Below are 19,591 nucleotides of genomic sequence, written 5' to 3' on the forward strand. Positions count from 1 at the left end.
CACCTTTCAATGGAATGCTGTGCATGCACTATTCTTGTAAAGAAACATTACAAAACATTGAATCAATTGATCTCTCCATGTGAGTGAAATTTTTCAACTGTTTTGAGATCATATACAAAATTCTGAAGCTGTTTAATCTTGTACTTTTGATGGGTCTAAATGTCATTAGTGTGCTAAATTGTCAACTCACCTTACAAGCAATACAGAATCCTACAAACACAGATCACTATACACCCAAGAAGCTTCACTCAGGATGTTTTCTCAATCAAGAAACAAAAACAGGCAAACATGGCTCAGATTTCCTCATCTTGAGGTATAAACTCTTATCATAAAAGAATTGTTCCTAAGGGAAAATATTGTCCTTAGGCTGAGGAGGGCTGGAGACAACAGCCCCGATTAAAATCTCCCGAGCACACTTCAGTTTTCAATATCCCACACAAAGACCCGTCTCCCTTTCAGTATTACGCTCGCCCTGTTTACCTGTATGCGATCACATGGTCTGAAACCTACGCTAGCCAGCAAAAATATTTTTATGGATGTTTGATTGGATCAATACTTTTTGCCATACTTAAACAAAAATGAAGTCATGAATTGTCAAGGTGAATAGTATCGCACAGAATAGGGGTACCGAACAGCTTTTTCCTGTTTATGAACAATATTTTGTCTGTTCGTGTATAAAATTGATAAGCAAATGGAATATGGAAATGATTTAACCATAGTACTTGTATAAACATCACTAATCCAATTGAATTTTTTGATTTTGTATATAGAAAATTTGTTAAGCAAAACTAATTGGACATGAAAACTATAAAACCTTAGTACTTATAAAAACAGCATTACCTGGTAATCCAATATTTTAAATTTTCTTTACTCATGAATAGATTACCAGATCTAATAAACATTGCAAAATGTAATATTTTTGCAAATCCTGTCAGCTTTAATAATTGTCTTGGTAAATTCTCAATTTCAAAATTACTTGGCTTCACCATAATAACTGTGTGGGTGCTAGCTATAGTCTCACAAAAATTTGTGTGCACACTCAAGGACTTCAAATGAATGAGATCAATGTTATTGCAAAACACATTAAACCTTGATATCAAACTATGCATTGCATACATACATACAAAAAAAACCCTCTCCTATCTTTTCAGAAAATGAAATATGTTGCACTGAATCAAAGAGGGGCATTGTGAATTTTATATTACATACATAACCCAAGCTCTATTGATCTCTGACAACAAATGTTCCTTCTTTGCAAAGCCAACAAAATGATGAAAAAGTTTTTCTGGAGTCAATCATTTTTATATCCCTCTATTCAATAAAACCACTGGCTTAGAAGAAAACACAAAAGAAATTGATTTGATTATACAAGAACATTTTCTAAGGACATTGCAAAAACAAACTTCACAAATATTTCTTATGTAGCTCTCTTGAGAGTGTATTTAATAAAAAAAAAAATATACAAAGCTTGACAGTTCAAACTATTATTGAAATTTTATCAAATAAAAACTCAAATCCTTTTAAATCAAATAAGATGATAAACTATGATTTCTGTGTGTTTGCTCTAGTTAACAACAAAAACAACTCAAACCTACATGTACCTGAACAGAAACAGAGCTACCATCATGCTTAGTAAGGATATGCATGCAGGAAGTGTTTTGAAATATTGTAGGTAACAAGACAGTTTCACTATCCATCATATCATGACAGGGGTAATCATATCACAGGGAATGAAATGATCTATAGCTCTTTATGAGGACCCACATACAAGCCATGCACAACTTGTGCTGAAAATATCTAATAATTGTATTGTAAAATTAACTACATGTATAACAATTATACAGTACGCTAACTGGAGTTTTTCGGGAAACTGAACATGTGAGCAATTTAAAAATTACGGAGCTTTTGATTGGTTTATGCAAGTGTTTGGACTCTCATAGGTAACAGGGTACCAGGTACAATCATGTTTGCAGGTGCAAAAAAAAGGATAAATATCATACATGTATGTTTCAGCTTCCATATTACTCTAGGTTTACAGCTATGTCAGTTGTACCCCAGCTGTTCTGCTCACTGGTGTTACAGTGAATCCCAACAAACACCGATGACCCAGTCAGGTTAATATGTGTGCCCAATCTCTATGTAGCAGAGCAGAAAGATCACTTTTGGACATGCCATAATTTGCATTTACACCCATCTCAAAAATAAAACTGACAACTATTTCCTTTCCTCATGGCTTTGCATAAATCCCTAACCAAGAGACTCTGAACAAAACTGAATGCACATGAACCTCTTTGCACATACCCTGAAGGCTCAAATGGTGCACATACACTATACACCTTTTTTATCTGCGCTGTCAGCTCAGAAAAGAAATTAAAAAGCAGCCAACTGTCCAAGACAAATTACTAACTTCCTGTTAAACAGACCCATGTCAATTTTCAATTTTGAAAAATTAAATGCCCTGTCATGGTGCTTCAAAGGGTACAGAACTGGCAATTTTATGGGTAACAAGCCGTCAATGGAAAATCAAAGTCTAATGGGACATTGTGCCAGACTTCCGATCTGGATACTGTTATCTCAAGGGGATCATGTTGACTCATTCCAGACACAGGTATAGCATCATGATCTCTTGCAATCTCCAAAGAAAAATGGAGATGCGGGCTCTGCATAAAGGAAATCAAGAATATGAGTTCTCTGTTTACACCTGAATATCGTTATACAATCTAGACCACATTAAATCCAATATAAAAGGAATTAAAGAAGGTAACTACAGAAGAAACAAAAGCTTAACTTATTTCCCATGTTGACAATTTTTAAAGACCAAAACTAATCTTAAGGTCTGACCTTTACTTTGATAATTCAAAAGGAGTGAATAATTAATCACCCCTTCTAATCTACCCTAATAAAGCCACTTAAGTGATATGATTAGGGAATCACATAATCTCTTCCTCTCTTCAACAATGCTGTGGTTTTGAATGATTCATTCAGCTGTACTATTATTTACATAATTATAATCCGAAGATTTCTACATTTCAAACTTGAAAAGGGGTATACCTTTGCCTCACTTTGGAGAATGGAGAATACATATAATTTAGCAGATTTGACAAGCCATTTCCTCTTAATCACGACCATTTATTGTTGCACATACTTACAGCCTTACCAAAAGAGATACTGGAACAAACCCTTTCATTACAAATCAAATGTAAACTCAATATTCCTAGATGCACATTAAAAGACAAGTTGATAGTAGTTTGCACGACACTAATGTCTCACAAAGTGAAGGATCTGTACTGTATGCAATACAGTGATGAGTAGATTTGTTCAATCACATCTGCAGACACATAAAAAGGGTACAAAACTACAAATGGGGTCTGTTACACCCTACACTTGGTATTAGTGGACATTTTTTAAGTCTGTCATACAAGTGAATTACAGTGATTATACAGAATCACAGATTTGATGAGTTCTACATTGTACCTCTTCTAGATCTGAGATCTAGCTCTTACACTTTTAATATGACTGAATATCTTGGAATTATACAGATTTCTGATTCCAAGGTCAAAACGTGCTGTTTAGAAAACAATATCAATTCCACCTATTGATTTATCTAATCTTTATAAGCTAAACCAGTAAATTCAAGAACTCCAATTGCCCTTCAATTTTCTCTTTCTTTAACGTACCCCTTTGTTCTATTCAGATATCCCAAAGGTCTACAGAATGAAAGATAAAACAACCTTTAAACAGAGAAATATGTTTTGGACCTTGAGTAAATTTGTCCACACTTCACTGTGGTCATTAGATGGATTTTATTGACCTATTCAAACAACAGGAAATGTCTGGCATTGGTCATTTTATACCAGCATTTAAACATAGCTGGTTATGCCACAGTCCTAACCCCAATCAGTCTATCAGCAAAGTAAAGACGTCCCTTCCCATATTGACATAGCTAGCTTTTTTCAGTAGGGACTGATAACAAAAGTGCTTGGCCCACACAAAATTAAGTTATCATTTATGAAACTTTGCAAATGAACAGCTACATCCGATCTTTCACACAACTCTTTTCAGGAAATCAATAAAATTAAAACAAATATTAGCTTGTCAAAATTTTTCAGATATCTTCCTGAGCTCAATATTGAATGTGAAGTACGTAGAATTTTCCAACTATTGATAACTAACGAGAATCATAAGGAAAGTATTAACTATAAACAACTTTTGGTGCACAATGGTGAACTTTTAAGTGAAAATACTTAAAAGAAATATCCCTACAGGCATATATAGCTTGAGTTTGCAACCACATTGTGTGTTTAATTATGCAGAATGAAGGTTGAAATGAGTCAAGTAAACATTTTAGAAAAAACTGATTACCTTCCACACTTCCTCTGAGGGCAAGAAAAATGTATGACACACATTAAACATTACATCATCTACAGAGCAATTTAGTGCAAATACATGTATGTACACCTTCCTAATAGAACACTTGGATATAAAACTCAATTACACGATTTTCACATACCAATTAATAATTAAGGTCAATTATTCTAAGTACTTCAAATGACCCATATCTCTTTCTTTCTCCATGAATTAAGCATATATGGAATTAAGCATATATGAAATGTTGTTCAATTAATTGCAATTATCATTATAAATTTACTAGTTTTTTCTTAATCTAAATACATGTACATTGAAGGCCATGCAGATTCTGTAATACACAGTTAATCAAAGGTCTACATGGTTGGTACATTTCCTTACCCCCCTACAAGCAGTCTTTAGATCCCTTGTTATCAGCTCTCTGATCAAGCAACTACTTCCTCACGTTACAACAGGAGCTTATGAATATCAAAATATTTTGCAGAGATAGTGGGCTACCAGTTCAGATACCATTTATCAGTCTTTATCTTCTATACTAATTATAAAGATCTACCTCACAAACAAGGAAAATGCCCATGGGCTGCAGCACTCACCAAACAAATGCTGAATGATTATCTTGCACTGTACCAATGAACAAAAGCAAAACATTTCACCCTATTGATTTATAATTATGTCCGCCATAAATATATCTCGATCACTTTGATTAAAAGACTAGCTGCAAAGAGAATGTGCAATTTACATCCTTTTCTTATACAATTAGAAGCTTGATCAGCTAAGCAAATGGGAATTACATAATAGGAATTTTTCTTAATGATCAAACCTTCTTCCTGACAATAATAAAAAGGCCCTTTCTAGTTGTTCAAGGCCAAAGTACCGGTAATTATTTTATACTTAGCCCAAAATGCATGTTAACAATAAAACCAAGCTCATGAAAATATGATACTTTGTAATTATGTAATTGACTATGTCCATTCATAACATGTATTACGCCTCTATTTTGTTGTAAAAGCAATTGTTCAAGCAATAAAGACTGCAGGACCCTTTTATCAGGTTTACAAATTGCCTGAGAATAACACCTGTGTAAGGCTAGTGCAGGCAGATCCTGCACTACATGCCATCTGCAGTTCAAGACCCAAAGAAGGCCTAAATGCAGATAAGTATCCCTAACATTCATCTTTCTTATTCAATCTGTACAGCAGTCTGAGGCCCTAGACATCTTAATACCCTGTTCAGAATCCACACCATTAATCTTCTATTGTATAAAAAACAACCACAATATAAGCCCCATTATTATCTGAAATTGATAGCACAGAAAAACTTAGAGTCCCAGCAAAAATACTGCTTCTACCTGACAAGGTGTGAACCAGACACCTGTGGTTCGAAATGTTGTCTTTATCCAGAGGAAATAATTTATCTACTGTCAGCATGAAAAAAGAAAATCTGACTCCTTGTGGCCATTGTCTATCACACCTTGATGTTTATAATAAAATATTACACCAATGTCTTTGTGTGGCTTGACATACTCCACCTAATTTACCATGATTAAAAACCTGACCCATAAGTTTTTTATTCAACTTGCAGAAAAAAGACTGAACATACATACCTCGATCCTTACTAAATGATCAATCAAACCACACAGCAGGAAGAAAGTTCAAGAGACATCTTTTACAACAAATTTTAAAAGGCCAAATTATGTTCAATCAAACTGAATAAAAATTTCCCTGATATTAAGGTTCATACATCCTAATCAAACAGCAATGAAAGTTCAAACCCATGTTAAAAAGCCTGCATGAGTTTCTGATATCACTCTATATCCCTGCAATCATAAACATTTCACAACAAATAATATCCAAGTGTTTAAAAAAAGAAGATGACATCTAAAGTTAAGTGTAAAGAAACTCACCATTAGTGTAAGATTCCTAACAATAATATAATATCACAAAGGGATGAAAACCTTTCCAAGTATCCAACACAACTTTGCTAATTCATTGTTCCACACATATACAAATCTTTATGGATTTTCACATATACACACGAACATAAAATTAAAAGCCATGCTGGATACACCTCAAGTTAATCCGTCACGGCGTTGTGAACAAAATCACTCCCACTCTACCTATGCTTGTGCGAGTCTGTCAGCCAATCAATGAAAAGATGGACGTTTAATGTACGCTGATCCATATCACACTAATATGCGCTTTTGTTATCATACCCACTGGAAAATTCTACCTGATCTTTTATTTTAGAGAAGTAAAAAAATGACTACTCAGTTTACAGATGTTTGTTATGATACCATGTTTAAAGTAAGCGTGTATACTCTTTGACCTCAGCTTGCAGCACAGTCATTTTTTCATTCAACAGAACAACCCTACTTATTGTATGCTGTTTCCAAATAATTTAAATATTCATACATTCTCATGTCATCAGAAATTCATTAAAGAAATATGACCCAAATCAACATTACAATACATCTTTCTTAAGTACTGAAGATTTAAAACTGCAATTGCTGAATCGAATTCAGACTTTGACAAGTCGCCTGACTTCATTAGATTACATGCGCATTCCATCAATTTCCAGAATCAGCTTCTCTATCAGGTCTTTTCATTCTTTACTGAGATAAATTTCCACAAAAAAATCATCTGAACTTCAAGTACATACAAAAAAATCTTCTAATAGTAACCATTCAGAGGAAGTCTGAGAAACATGAGCATATGTCCCTTATCTTCAGTCTTATCTCAATGAATGGTTGTTATAAAAAAAATTCCAAGTTGAACATTCCTGGTCCTAATGTAGCATACAATCACCCGAACCCCTTCTAAAAACCCCAAAGTACTTTTATCTTGAATGCATGCACACTTAAATTGGTGTATATTTTTGACACATAGAAAATTAACTCAAAGGTTAATTTTAAAGTAATGAAATGACCCAACAAAATTGTATTGAGAGCAACTGAACCTAGAATTCTTCACTAAACTTTTTAAAATCACTCTTTCTGAATGTTCATAATTTTCATGAATGCAAGATAAAAATTTAACCCTGCTTGTGAGAAAAAGAATTTTTTTAAAACCTATCAATTTTAAGGAAAATATCTTTATAGATAAAAATCCTTTGAATTCAAAGTTTCAGTTTCAAACCTACTATTTCTGACAAATCAAATTCACATTTAAATATATTAACAATGCCCATAACCATTTATAGAAATAACTTCCGAAATCTGAAACTTAATATTTGAGACATCTCATTTTTTTCCCTTGAAATGACTGAAGAAAATGTGAAAATACCTGAGTAATGCATGAACCTGCCAAAATTTAGGGATTTCCAAACTGACAAGGCTATGACGTGTAAAACGATAGAATATATGCAGTTACATTTAACCTGTAACAAAAGTATTCCAGGAATTTCTGTTATATTTAGCTATGAGCCAACATTGTTCCATGCGTGATTACTTTATGTGTGAAAATGGATAAATGGAATGCTTAAAATCAATACTTTCTCAGAATAACTTTTTTATCTCCATGATATACTGGTACATTCATCTTTTAAAGCACAATTTTTTTTTTTTTTTTTTTAAAATCTAAAAGAAAACGTGCATGCTCAAATAAAAAAATAGAGGAATAAAATTAATTTTTATTTATGAATGAAGCCTCTCTCTGCAGGAATGAATGGGTTTTCTGTGAGCTGTTTTGTGGGAATTTTAAAGAATGTCGAGACAAATACGAGATAAAAAGACGCAGAAGATATGTGCCAATGCATGTTGAGCCATTAAATGCACATGCAACAAAGAACAATTCAAACTGGACAAAGAGCAGGTAGACGACTGATCTGATCAAACAAAAATATGTCCAACAACATGGACTGAAGATTCCAACACAAGGAACAAGATACAAAACTTATTCACCAAGAAATATGTTTACTTCATGGCCATATAATGTTAGTTTGGTCATCTGCCCATCAATCATGTGAAAACATTCTAGTTTTAATTAAGAACATGCATTCCCTCCAAAGGAAACACTGTCAGATCAAGACCTGGGAGTTTTGAAAAATGTATCATTAAGTGAAGAAACCAAATAAATACCTGAGAATTTCTTTGATATCTTCAAAGGTGACAAGTCTTCTTTCTTCTTGCTATGCTGCCAATCCCTTGTACACTGTAGCTCCACCAGTATTGCATAAGTACGATTTTCTTTTGATATCGGAATCAGCTTGTGTAGGAATTTTTACAGTGCTTTAACTCTGCACACATTTTGACGATAAATGCACATTACACTTAATTGACAAATAGCGAAACAACATTGCACAAATTGCAGTTATTAGTCGATGTAATTGTCACACACCCACCTCTTAATCTATTAAAAGTATGGGAGGAAGGAATATCTATTTTTTTTTTCCGCAATGAATCATATACAGTTTCTAAACTTTTTTCATATTGCTTAGAAGTCATACCAATAAACAAAATACCAAAGTCTAAAATTATATCCCTAAGATTTTTTTTAATCAAAAGTTTAATTAATATACTTACCAGGTATCTGTATGCTCTAGGTTTTTGCAAAGCAGCACTTTATAAAGCAGCATTCATGAACTTCAAACATTCAATCTACAACAGAGATGGTTGAAAATAGAGTACTATATCAACTCTTTATAGTTATTTGCAACTTAATGGCTGTGGAGTACATAGCTTTATACACACATCAAGCATTAGAACAGAAGTCATTAACACTTGATCTAGCTTTAGCTGTACTGCACAGTTTACAAAGAGCAATGTATTGTTCACACACACATAAAAAACCCTAATATTAATTAAACCTATATAAAAATGTCATTTTTGAGGAATCATGAAAATTTTATAACCAATTTAATAAAATTACCGTAAGGTAAACATGGTAAATAATAATATGTATTCCTTGCATTACTTTAGCATTAACTTCAATTTGAACAATTAGATTTTTTAATATGATTATAAATAAACTGTGTTACACAAATTCAAATGTGTATATCACAATATAAAAATCTAAAAAGATTAATGCTGAATAACATGATCAAAACGTAGAACTAAACTTAACTCCATTGAGTATATTACTTAAGATATTTGTACAAAATATGGTTATATAAATGTATATACCGTATATGTACAAATATGTACAATATATTATTCTTATTTCTGATCAAGAGATATACATCTTTTTCTGGTGTTTATGTTGAACGTGGCAAAATGATTGCATTATTTTCCTTGCAAACTTTATAAAATAAATGACTTGTTTTGATCATTTTAGTCTGATTAAAAACATGCCTCTTCATACAGGGTGGAGGGGGGGGGGGTGTTTTTAAACCAATCTATTTCAAAACCTATATTCAACTTTTTAAAGGTCTTTCTAAGGGCACTGGGGATCCAAATTCATTTATATAGACACTATTGCTATATAAACACAAAACTCTACATTGATTTCATTTCCTGTGTTACTGGTCTGCATTTCTAAAGAGTTCTGTGATAGGCTATCAGCACTAGTGTTTACTTTGGAGTTTAATGTCAACAATTTTTCCTTTTTCGCTAGAAAGGAATGATTGTAAGAAAACATTTGCATATGAATAAATTCATAAGGTAAATTTATTCAAAAGAATTGACCAATGAAAATATACTTTCGTCACAAGCTAAGAAAAAAGAAATCAAGAATAATTACAAATATATAAACCCTTCCATATGTACAAGTAAATGCAAATACATGGCGAGCATTTTGAATACACTCCGATTAATTTTTTTTCCTGGACAATTAAAATTTTCATCCTGCCCGGGCCGGGTGCTACCTGCCAGTGAGCAAAGGTAGATAACTCCTAAATCAAAACATCTAACCTAACACTATATGGGTTTACAAGATGTCAGCATTTTCTAAAGCCATGGTGCCCATTGATTTTCTGTAAATAATCCTCAATAGGTTATTAATCAAAATTTCAATTTTTTGTGTCTTCAACAATGAAATTTGACTTCAAGCTATTAGAATCATGGACCAGGTCTTAATTGGTTTAAATCTTTACAATATACACCATGAAATGTCGTACGTACGTTACAGATGAGACAATCTGGATAATTTATGGACATGTTTTTGCTTTGTGACACATACATGTATTTATATTGCTTATTAACAACAGTTCCATCAAACTAAATGTTTCACCTTAAATTACGCTTTTAACAATATTACCTTTTAGTAATTGCAGGGGCTGACAATGGACATGAAAATTAGCTTGCTAACTGGTATATATACATTATCAGAAAAATCTTGAACAAATTTTTTCAATATAATTTTTCTCTAGAAAGACCATGACATTTTACATTTACATATAAGTATCACACAAGACACAATTTTCCCACAGCTCTTAATCAATGCTGACATGTTAATTCAGGAGAAAACAGTTACATTGCTTCTAAGCTGGATACATAATGCACATAATGATACCTATAATACACATTATATACATAATTTTGTTACAATGCCAAATCACTGAAAACAGCGTTGCTGCCATTACCTCCCTTAGGAATGCCAAATCTATGACACCTAATTCATATGTCTTGCCCTCGTATAACCCTGCAGTTGACTGAAAACATGTGTATGCCATAACAGTTAGCATTATCCCAATTAAGTGTCAACTCAAGTATATATTCAATGTATAAGCAGGGTTCAAAATAACAGCCAGTCAATGGATGGTGTCTTTTTCAGGATTGAAGGGATGAATTAATTTGACAGTCAATTAAATATATATCATAATCTTATGGAGATTATAATTTGGCTAGAATATTTGGAGATACATTTTCACCCAATCTCATGACATGTTAGAAGTTTTTTTCTGGAAATTCTGCTAAAACTTTGGTTGCTTTTAGGGATAAAAGGTGGGATACATTAAGATTTCAGTCATTTTACCACCTTAATATTGCAGAACTGCAAGTTTAAGTTCTTTTTTGTATAATAATAGCTAGTTAACAGTCAAAAACCAATTAACTGAAGAAAACAAGAACAGGTTATGTGTGTCCGTCAATGATAGTAAAATAAAACTGCATCCGGTGGGGGCAGGATAGTCAAAGATAAACTTTAATCAATATACATAATAAATGGGTATTAAATGTAATAGTAAAATTTTATTATAAATGATAATCAGATGAGGCAAACTTTGACCAGGGTAGACTCATTTTGAGTGTAACCAGTCCACTAAACTACCGGGTAGCTGGTATTTTCGGAAGTTTCCAAGTACAACAAAAGTCTGTTCCTACAGCTCCTATAAAGTATTATCTTCATATATCTTATGTCAATTAAGAACAAATTCATGCAATTATATATTGAAATTTCATCAAAATTTCAATCCAAACACTTGAACACAACCGATCACCAATTAAAAGGTTTTGATTATCAACACACGTACATCCTGTAATAAAACTTCACAAATAAAGTCAACCCAGGAAACAAAAACTATAGGCAAGACCTGCAACTCCACATATACTTTACACTCTTATCTATATACGTATACATATGAGTTAATGTTATACAAATTGACATATATCTAAGCCAATTAAGTTACTGGTAAAGAGCTATAAAGATTATAATCAAGCTGAGAAAAATAGTAATTATTTTATGTTACCAATATTTTAAAAGAATCATATGACTTGGGCTCGAAGAAACTTGATTAAGTTCATATAATACATACCACTCTCGAAAGCAGAAGAAAATGTACATGTTTCCATGCACTCACACAAACATGTAAATATATGACTAAACTTCCTCCCTTCTAGAATTATTTCCACTGTGTGCCTATAATCAGCGCTAAAATAAGGCGCCATACAAATGCCAAAAGCATGTGTCTGTACAGAATGTGTAAACTGGAATTTGCCAATTCTTAATTCAATATTTCCAGTTCATCAGGAAAACATCTCAATCTCCTCTACATTAAGGTCGAGGACTAGCTACATGTACCTGTATGTCTATTTTTCTTCACTCATAGGAAGCACCCCCCCCCCCCCCACCAAAAGCTTAATTTTGCTGCCCTGGTCACTTATTGCTTTACTATCTAGTGTCAAAGTGGCCATTTATCACAGCAGGTATCAACTAAATCTAAATTTTCTCTCACTGCTCTCAATATGATACTACAGTTGCTGAGCATCTGTAATATTGTGGCCAGAATCTGGATCTTATCTGATTTTATGAAGCAGTTATGACTTTCTCTATAGAGTATCTTAATATAATTTATTTTCCTTCACACACACATATAAATAAATCAAGTAATTTATATATCAGTTAGCAACTGCAGATTAGCACTGTGTTTTATATCTTAAGTCAGTACATGTGTATAGATAAAATTTTAAGTTTATATAAATCAATTTGATAGACATGTACATATATTTACTTTCTAGTTTATGCATATGAAATGTGAAAAGTGTACACCAATCCACCCGTTTATTCCTATAATGCACATCATTTCTCATTTTTATCTCCCAGATTTTCTCCCAGATTTTTTTTAACATATCACACTTCTATGACTGAATGTGAATTTATTACTCTACAATCACCAACTCATTATCATGGGTTTCACTTGTTGACATCCCAACTATAAACTACAATCACAAACTCATTATCATGGGTTTCACTTGTTGACATCCGAACCATAAAATCCTGTCAATGAATGTCACTTTGACAACACTCTACATCTACTTTTAAAACCATATACTTTGGAAAAAAGCTGTACAAAATTTTCAAGCAAAAGCTTTTACAGGCACAAGTGCTGGGTGTTTTATTGATTTCAACACTTACAAGGCCCTCCTCATGATCACTTATAATTAATCATTCTTTAAATGACCCAAGATTTACAGGCCTTGAGTGAAAGACAACACATTGGAAACCTGATAAAAACTGAAGACTAGCTTAGTCTTCACAGTCATACATGCTCTTTATTATCATATCACATCAAGTCATATCTAAAGTAGAAAAATAGCCTATCTATAGCAACCTTATAGTCTAAATGTGTCACAAGTTTCAGGGGGTTTAAAAGAGTCTGCAAAACTATAGGTCCTAAAATCTTGCTATGCATGCCGTTATTAATATTGGATTGAGCAATACTTCAAACTATTGGCCTTTAGAAGCATATCAGTTTGGGGGTACATGTGTCCCTAAATGAGAGTAGTCAAAGTGATGTCAGAGGAACAGAAAATCAGATATCAAAGAACATTATTTTACTTGAATTGTGTAAAATTTGCATTCTTTTATGTTTTCTTATAATTCTTCTTTTCTGTATATTCAAAAGTTCCAAATTCTAACCTACCCATAACTTTACATATACTTTACATTTTATGTTCTCTTCACACTAATCGTACATAAATCTTGCCCATCAACCACCCGGCCCATCTAATGAAACAGAATATTCTAATTTCTACCCTAGCTACTTCAGCTCCTCTGACACATATCTTACAATAGATTCATCAGCCTGCTAGCTAGCTAGACCCCTACCTGCCAGCACGTGCAAACTCCATTACTACAGATATAAACCTATTAATCAGATTCACCATTGCTAAGAGCCGATAACATGCTGACAACTTAATCACCTGCATGTCTCTGGATGTGCATGCACCTCCGCCAGGTAAAACTTTCATTCAGAAAAAACTGAGTCAGACATTTACAACAGCCAGACAAAACAAGCTCTCCATGAAGCCTCAAAGTCCACATAATGTCAATTGATTTCATGAATTCTGTTTTTATCTCCACCCCTCACAGTAAACATCAGTGTTTATTCAATTAAAAGTATACTACTTCATGCACGGAAAATCAATCTGAATCTCGTCTTTACCGTCGAAAGTGCAGTTGAGTGAAAATTTCAGTTGCTAAATTGAAATATAATCAAACATTTTTTTTTTTACATACCAGTAATATATATATAGTATATAAATTTATAAATAAATATTAATTGGTAATTTTTTCTTAGTTTATTCATTTGAAACTATTTAATATCTGCATCAACCTAAAGACTATAACAATTCAAATACAGGTAGTCATCAGCATTCATTCTAAAAATAATTGCGTGAGGATTGGGTAAAATTGACAATGGTGTATTATTCAAACCATCCTTCACAATACACAAATAGAAAATCATTTGCACAGTCTAATTATAGTCATTCCTCAATCCAGGATTATTATTATTATTCATTACGGTTTGCTACACAGTACAGATTAGTTCTGCTAGTGAATGATACAGCAGCTGTATTTATTGTTTACTCAAAGTTGGCAATTAAGCCATAGACTTTCCTTCTTCATTTGATCTTAAATACCACATATCTTGTCTTCACTTTTCATCATCTATTTACTAGCAATCCCAATCTTTCATCTAATCCAATCAGCCGTTTACAAGTTTTAACCATTGCCTTGACTCAGTGGGTTATGGAAGTACAAAGAAATGGGGCTATGAGTAAATTACATAAGGGTCGGTAGTTTGGTCATGGAAGGGGTGATTCAAAGAATTTGAAGAAAACAACTAGAGCAATGTTAAATTACATTACTGCTAACAATACATGCCTATATCTCCAGTTTGAAAGTTTTAGTCAGAAATGAGTTGATTAGTACATAAATGTAAAACAAGAGCAGATACCTTGATGATATCATCAACAATTTATTCCTCATCAAAATGCAAGGTTTGTTGAATTTTAGTGCACTAATGTTATACATTATTAAAAATATCACTCATTTTCTGCCATACTGTACCAAATATTCCACGTTCAGTAAATTAACAGGTGTTCAGAGATACAGACTGCAACTCATGCATTTTATATTTCTATACAATTATATAACTAAATGTCATAATTTCCCACATCATATGCATTTGTGCTGACAAGCTTGATGAATTTTTGATGCATATTAAATATACAACTGAATGCAAACCTTACCTACATTGATGTCAATCTCCAGGCTTGCACCCAACCAATACACATGTATGACACAGAGCCCAGGAACGTACTTCTATTAAAGGGAGATGGTTCAAAATACCTGTCAAAATCACAGATCAGATTTTATCTCTAAAATTTCAAACATGAGAAAAACTTTACAAGCAGCAAAAGGTAATTAAATCAAATTGGGGCAGGTTTAATGGGATTAAAGATCAAAATCTCTTGCATTGCGCACTGCAAAAATTGCACATGATGTATGTGGATTATCAATAAGCAGAGTTTTTTTCTGTATTTAATTATAGGTCCCAGATTGTGAGGCATAATCAATAGAGTGTCATCAAAGGAATGCCCATTACCTGGACAAATATTTATCAAGTTGTTATACTCTATTAAAACAGCATTCACATTTCTCTCACAAATTATCCCAGCTGTTTCCCTAACATCAATCCGTGAAAAAGTTATGGTAAAAAAAAAAATCACACTTCAACATTCATTTAATACTCTTTTTTTCCCCTAAATTAATATACAGAATACATTGTAAATGATGATTGCTTATGAATATATTCAATGTTGTCTTAAACTTATACTTTGTTTTTCTTCAAAAAATCCATATTGAATTTTGTCAGCAAATTTCCTTGCAAATGAGTATAATGTAGACCTCTTGAAAAATTTCATGAATTATTATCAAACCAAATATGTGAGGCATGCTCAAAGATAGTAAAGATGTCACAGAAATGACCGTATCACTTTATCAAGTGGCCTAGATTGCCCAAAAACAAACAACATCATAATCCTAATAATTAATTTTGTCTGTTTGTCATAAGACCTCTGAAAAAACATCAAACCCAGTTTGAGAAATTACCCTGGTTTCTTTAAGTTGCAATAGCTTCGAAAAGCAAAGAGACACATTACATAATTTGTCCTTGGTTTTGTGAAATAACATTTATTTGCACTGAAAGTCTTGACAACTGGAAACAGACTCTAGCTATTAAGCCCTGTTATCACTGTGAGTTGACATCTTATTTTTTTTCTATCCAGTTTTTTTCTCACATGTGCTGATAATGCCATAGGCAATTTTCTATTAAAATAAGAGTAAGAAAGCAAAAGTGCTGGAATACATAAAATCAACCACATAACAAAGTCAAACATGTATCTGTAATAATGGAGTACTTTGATTTCATTTTATTCATGGGGGGGGGGGGGGGGGGGGGGAGGGCAACACTTTTTGATAATTTACTAGAAACTAACAGTTTCAAAGGGCCGTAAATTTGTAAACATAAATTTTTGATTAGAATGAGAGAGAGAGCAAGAAAGAGAGAGAGAACACACAAATGAAAAATTTTGCGGAACCTTAGACATGTACAGGTATAAGATACATTTGGTTATAATATTGTAGCATTATCAATTTCAAGCTAGTATTACATGTATGTGGTTTACCTAAGACAAAAATGGCTCATGATTATACATGTATATAAAAATTACAGTCATATTAAACCTGCACTTACTTAAAAATGTGTATCATATTGCAATGCAGTAAACTAAAACTTCAGAACACCAGATGGGTACTGTAGCTACATGTATAGAATTTTCACTGGCAGGTACTGCAATTATTTTTGGCATGTTTATAGTACTAGACACCACTGAAAACCACCCAAAGGAGGTTTGCTTTTTTCTGAAACAATGGCTCGCTAATTTTGACTGAGTTTTCATTTATATTTCAAGACAAACCAAAGCCTGACTTTCTGTGCAACAAAATTAAAGTACTTTTTATTATGTGGTTTACTTGTTCAAACATGCATATCATATAATAGGAATTCAACACATGATTGCAATTTAAATAAATAATCTGATGCTATTGTAAATTTCCCTGTATCTTCAATCAATGCAACATTAAAGAAATAATTTAGAGCTATTAAAGTTTGACATGATTGATTTAGGATCAAACATTATAGGGCAAAATAAATCATTCAAGTGCAGCAATTACCTACAGTCAAGGTATTTATGTGTGGAATTTTAATAATCCTTCCTCTATATTAAGGTATGGTATTCGTAATATTAATTATAAAATTTAAAAGAAAATGACTCTGTACATTTTATAATTCATTTAAGAAAAAACCTCATTAATTTAAGTTTAAGATCTCAAATGGATAGGAAGTGCATGGTAAAAAATTGGTTCTATGTGATTACATCCTGTGGAAGTCGAAATAGTTTCATTGTATTCATGAAATATTTCATCATGTACTAATCATGTACCAACAACAAACTTAATAATTAAGTCAAACATCTCCATTCTTGAAAATAGACTGGAACGTCATGTGGTAATATTGATAAAAATACAGCATTTGTCAAGTACAAAATATAGCAATATAGCAATCATCGTACATGCATATACCGATAGATAGGATATTATCCTGCAAATGTACATGCATGTTTTTAGTACGTCATTTAAACTTTTATCTTTCCTACTGATTTTTTCATCTAAAACTCTTCGGAAATTGATCTTTCTTGTGTATAAACACTAAACATGTAACCTCCAAAATTAACCAAATCTGAGTCACTGCCCTATTTCCACTGAAACGAAATCTCCCACAATTTTACTACGTCCGACAGGTTCAACAACTGTTAGCTGAAGGGCAAATCGTACTTCTTCACTCCTTCTAAGAGCTAAGTGAAGTACGGCATGTTAGAAGGAAACCATGTAAATTATCACTATAAGTAATAGAAGACTAAAAACTCAATCAGTTTCTTACCTTGTAGCGATCAGGATGTGATCGTCTCATTCACTATAGTCTGATAAGATCCAGTCACAACTCAGCAAACCGCAAAACTCTCTTCATTGTTAAATTCCTGGGGAAGAAATTTGTGTGTGACCTTATGTCAACTGTGAAAACAGGTATTCACGGGGGCCCACCTGAAGGAACACTACACTCAGGTAAATGGCCTGGATAACTTTAAACCTGTGAAATATGGATTAGATAAGTATATGCATTTCACAACAAATGCCAGAATAAATGTTTTTGTTGCGAGTAAATCAACAGAAATGTTTACTTTTGTATAAATGCATAGTAACACATAACGGTACCTATACTTTTTAATTATTGAAACTGTTAGAGCATTTCATGCATTGAAGTAATTTAAGCTAAACAATGATTTACAAACACTAGTAGTTAAATAAGAACAATAAATTCCAGTATCAACTGTTGAAGTTCAAGTTAACACTATAAAGATTCATTGATTCATTTCATATATATTATACATGTACATGATTGTGCAGTTATATAATCATGTACTCAGAAGTAGAGACCTTCAGTGAAATGATTCATACCACTGATAAGACATGATTATAAGTTTATAACCATAAAAGACCAGTCATAGTTTTGCAAGCTTATCTACAGGTGCACACATTAACCCTTAATATACCATCTAAAATAATGTCTATATAAACCTAGCCTAGTATCCCATGTACTATACATTATACCGGTAGTCTATAAAAATATTTTTGTCTTTAACTATTGGGGCCAAAAAGTTTTGTTTTGCCCAGTAGTTAAAATACTTATCCATATTTTTTAATTCAGATTCCAATGTTTTTAAGAATTTGAGTACACCAGTTACAGAAAATTGATTGCAACCAATTTTGAACTTTTTCTTATAAGGATTATTATACTGTTTACAAATGTTCCGCTCATCATTTTATTTTTAACAAAAGAACTTATAAAATTTCATAAATTCTTACAGTTAACAATCTAATTAATCTTTCAACTCCACATTAGTCAATTCAAATAAAGTCTGAAAAACTTGTAAACAAATGGCATGCGGTACATGTATTACAGTCCCTGAAAGGTTGTAATTTCCCACTTGAACAGAGAGTTATCGGTCAGCGCATGCTGAGTAAAAAAGTGAGCTCATTCTACGCAAACGGTGAGCACACCCTGAATGGAATTTGGTGAGCGCTTATGAACAGTTGGCATATTATTATAATATTATATTTCACATTATTATAAGTATATTACGTTTTATACTGGCAAATAGTTTACATTGTAAATAATGTACTTTCAATAGTACGAAAGCCCATTAAGCTTATTTGCGTAGGGAAAAAAAATTTTTTTTTTGAAAACGCTAAACTTTTGTGAATAAACACAAAACTTTTGCGAATATACCCTGAAACTTTTGCAATCAACCAAAAACTTTCGCAAAAGCAAAACACATAACTTTTATGAATAAAGGCATAACTTTTGCAAATTAACAAGTTAGATTTGCAAATAAGCGCGAAACTTGCTTTATTTAAAATTTAATATGTTTGTTTTCAGTCATTGTTCTTCA

At 32.5% G+C, this 19,591-nt stretch overlaps 1 protein-coding gene across 8 annotated transcripts in view; it reads right to left on the minus strand.

Moving 5' to 3' along the window:
• LOC105321735 (protein TANC2) overlaps positions 1 to 18,172 on the minus strand; it is a 43,505-nt gene extending 25,333 nt beyond the window's left edge. Inside the window, exons 1-3 of one of the 8 annotated variants that reach the window (XM_020064661.3) lie at positions 18,022 to 18,172; positions 15,276 to 15,371; positions 8,885 to 8,959 (exon numbers count right to left, since the gene is read on the minus strand). The gene's annotated coding sequence lies outside the window, so the exon portion shown is untranslated. Of the gene's footprint in view, positions 1 to 190; positions 450 to 6,268; positions 6,442 to 8,440; positions 8,568 to 8,884; positions 8,960 to 15,271; positions 15,372 to 18,021 lie in introns of those variants that run through there. The other 7 variants (XM_011420181.4, XM_034455606.2, XM_066083933.1 and 4 more) reach the window with 7 other exon arrangements.
• Between the last annotated feature and the right edge of the window lie 1,419 nt (positions 18,173 to 19,591).

This window comes from Magallana gigas, chromosome 5 (assembly GCF_963853765.1).
Source record: "Magallana gigas chromosome 5, xbMagGiga1.1, whole genome shotgun sequence".
Lineage (NCBI taxonomy): Eukaryota > Metazoa > Mollusca > Bivalvia > Ostreida > Ostreidae > Magallana > Magallana gigas.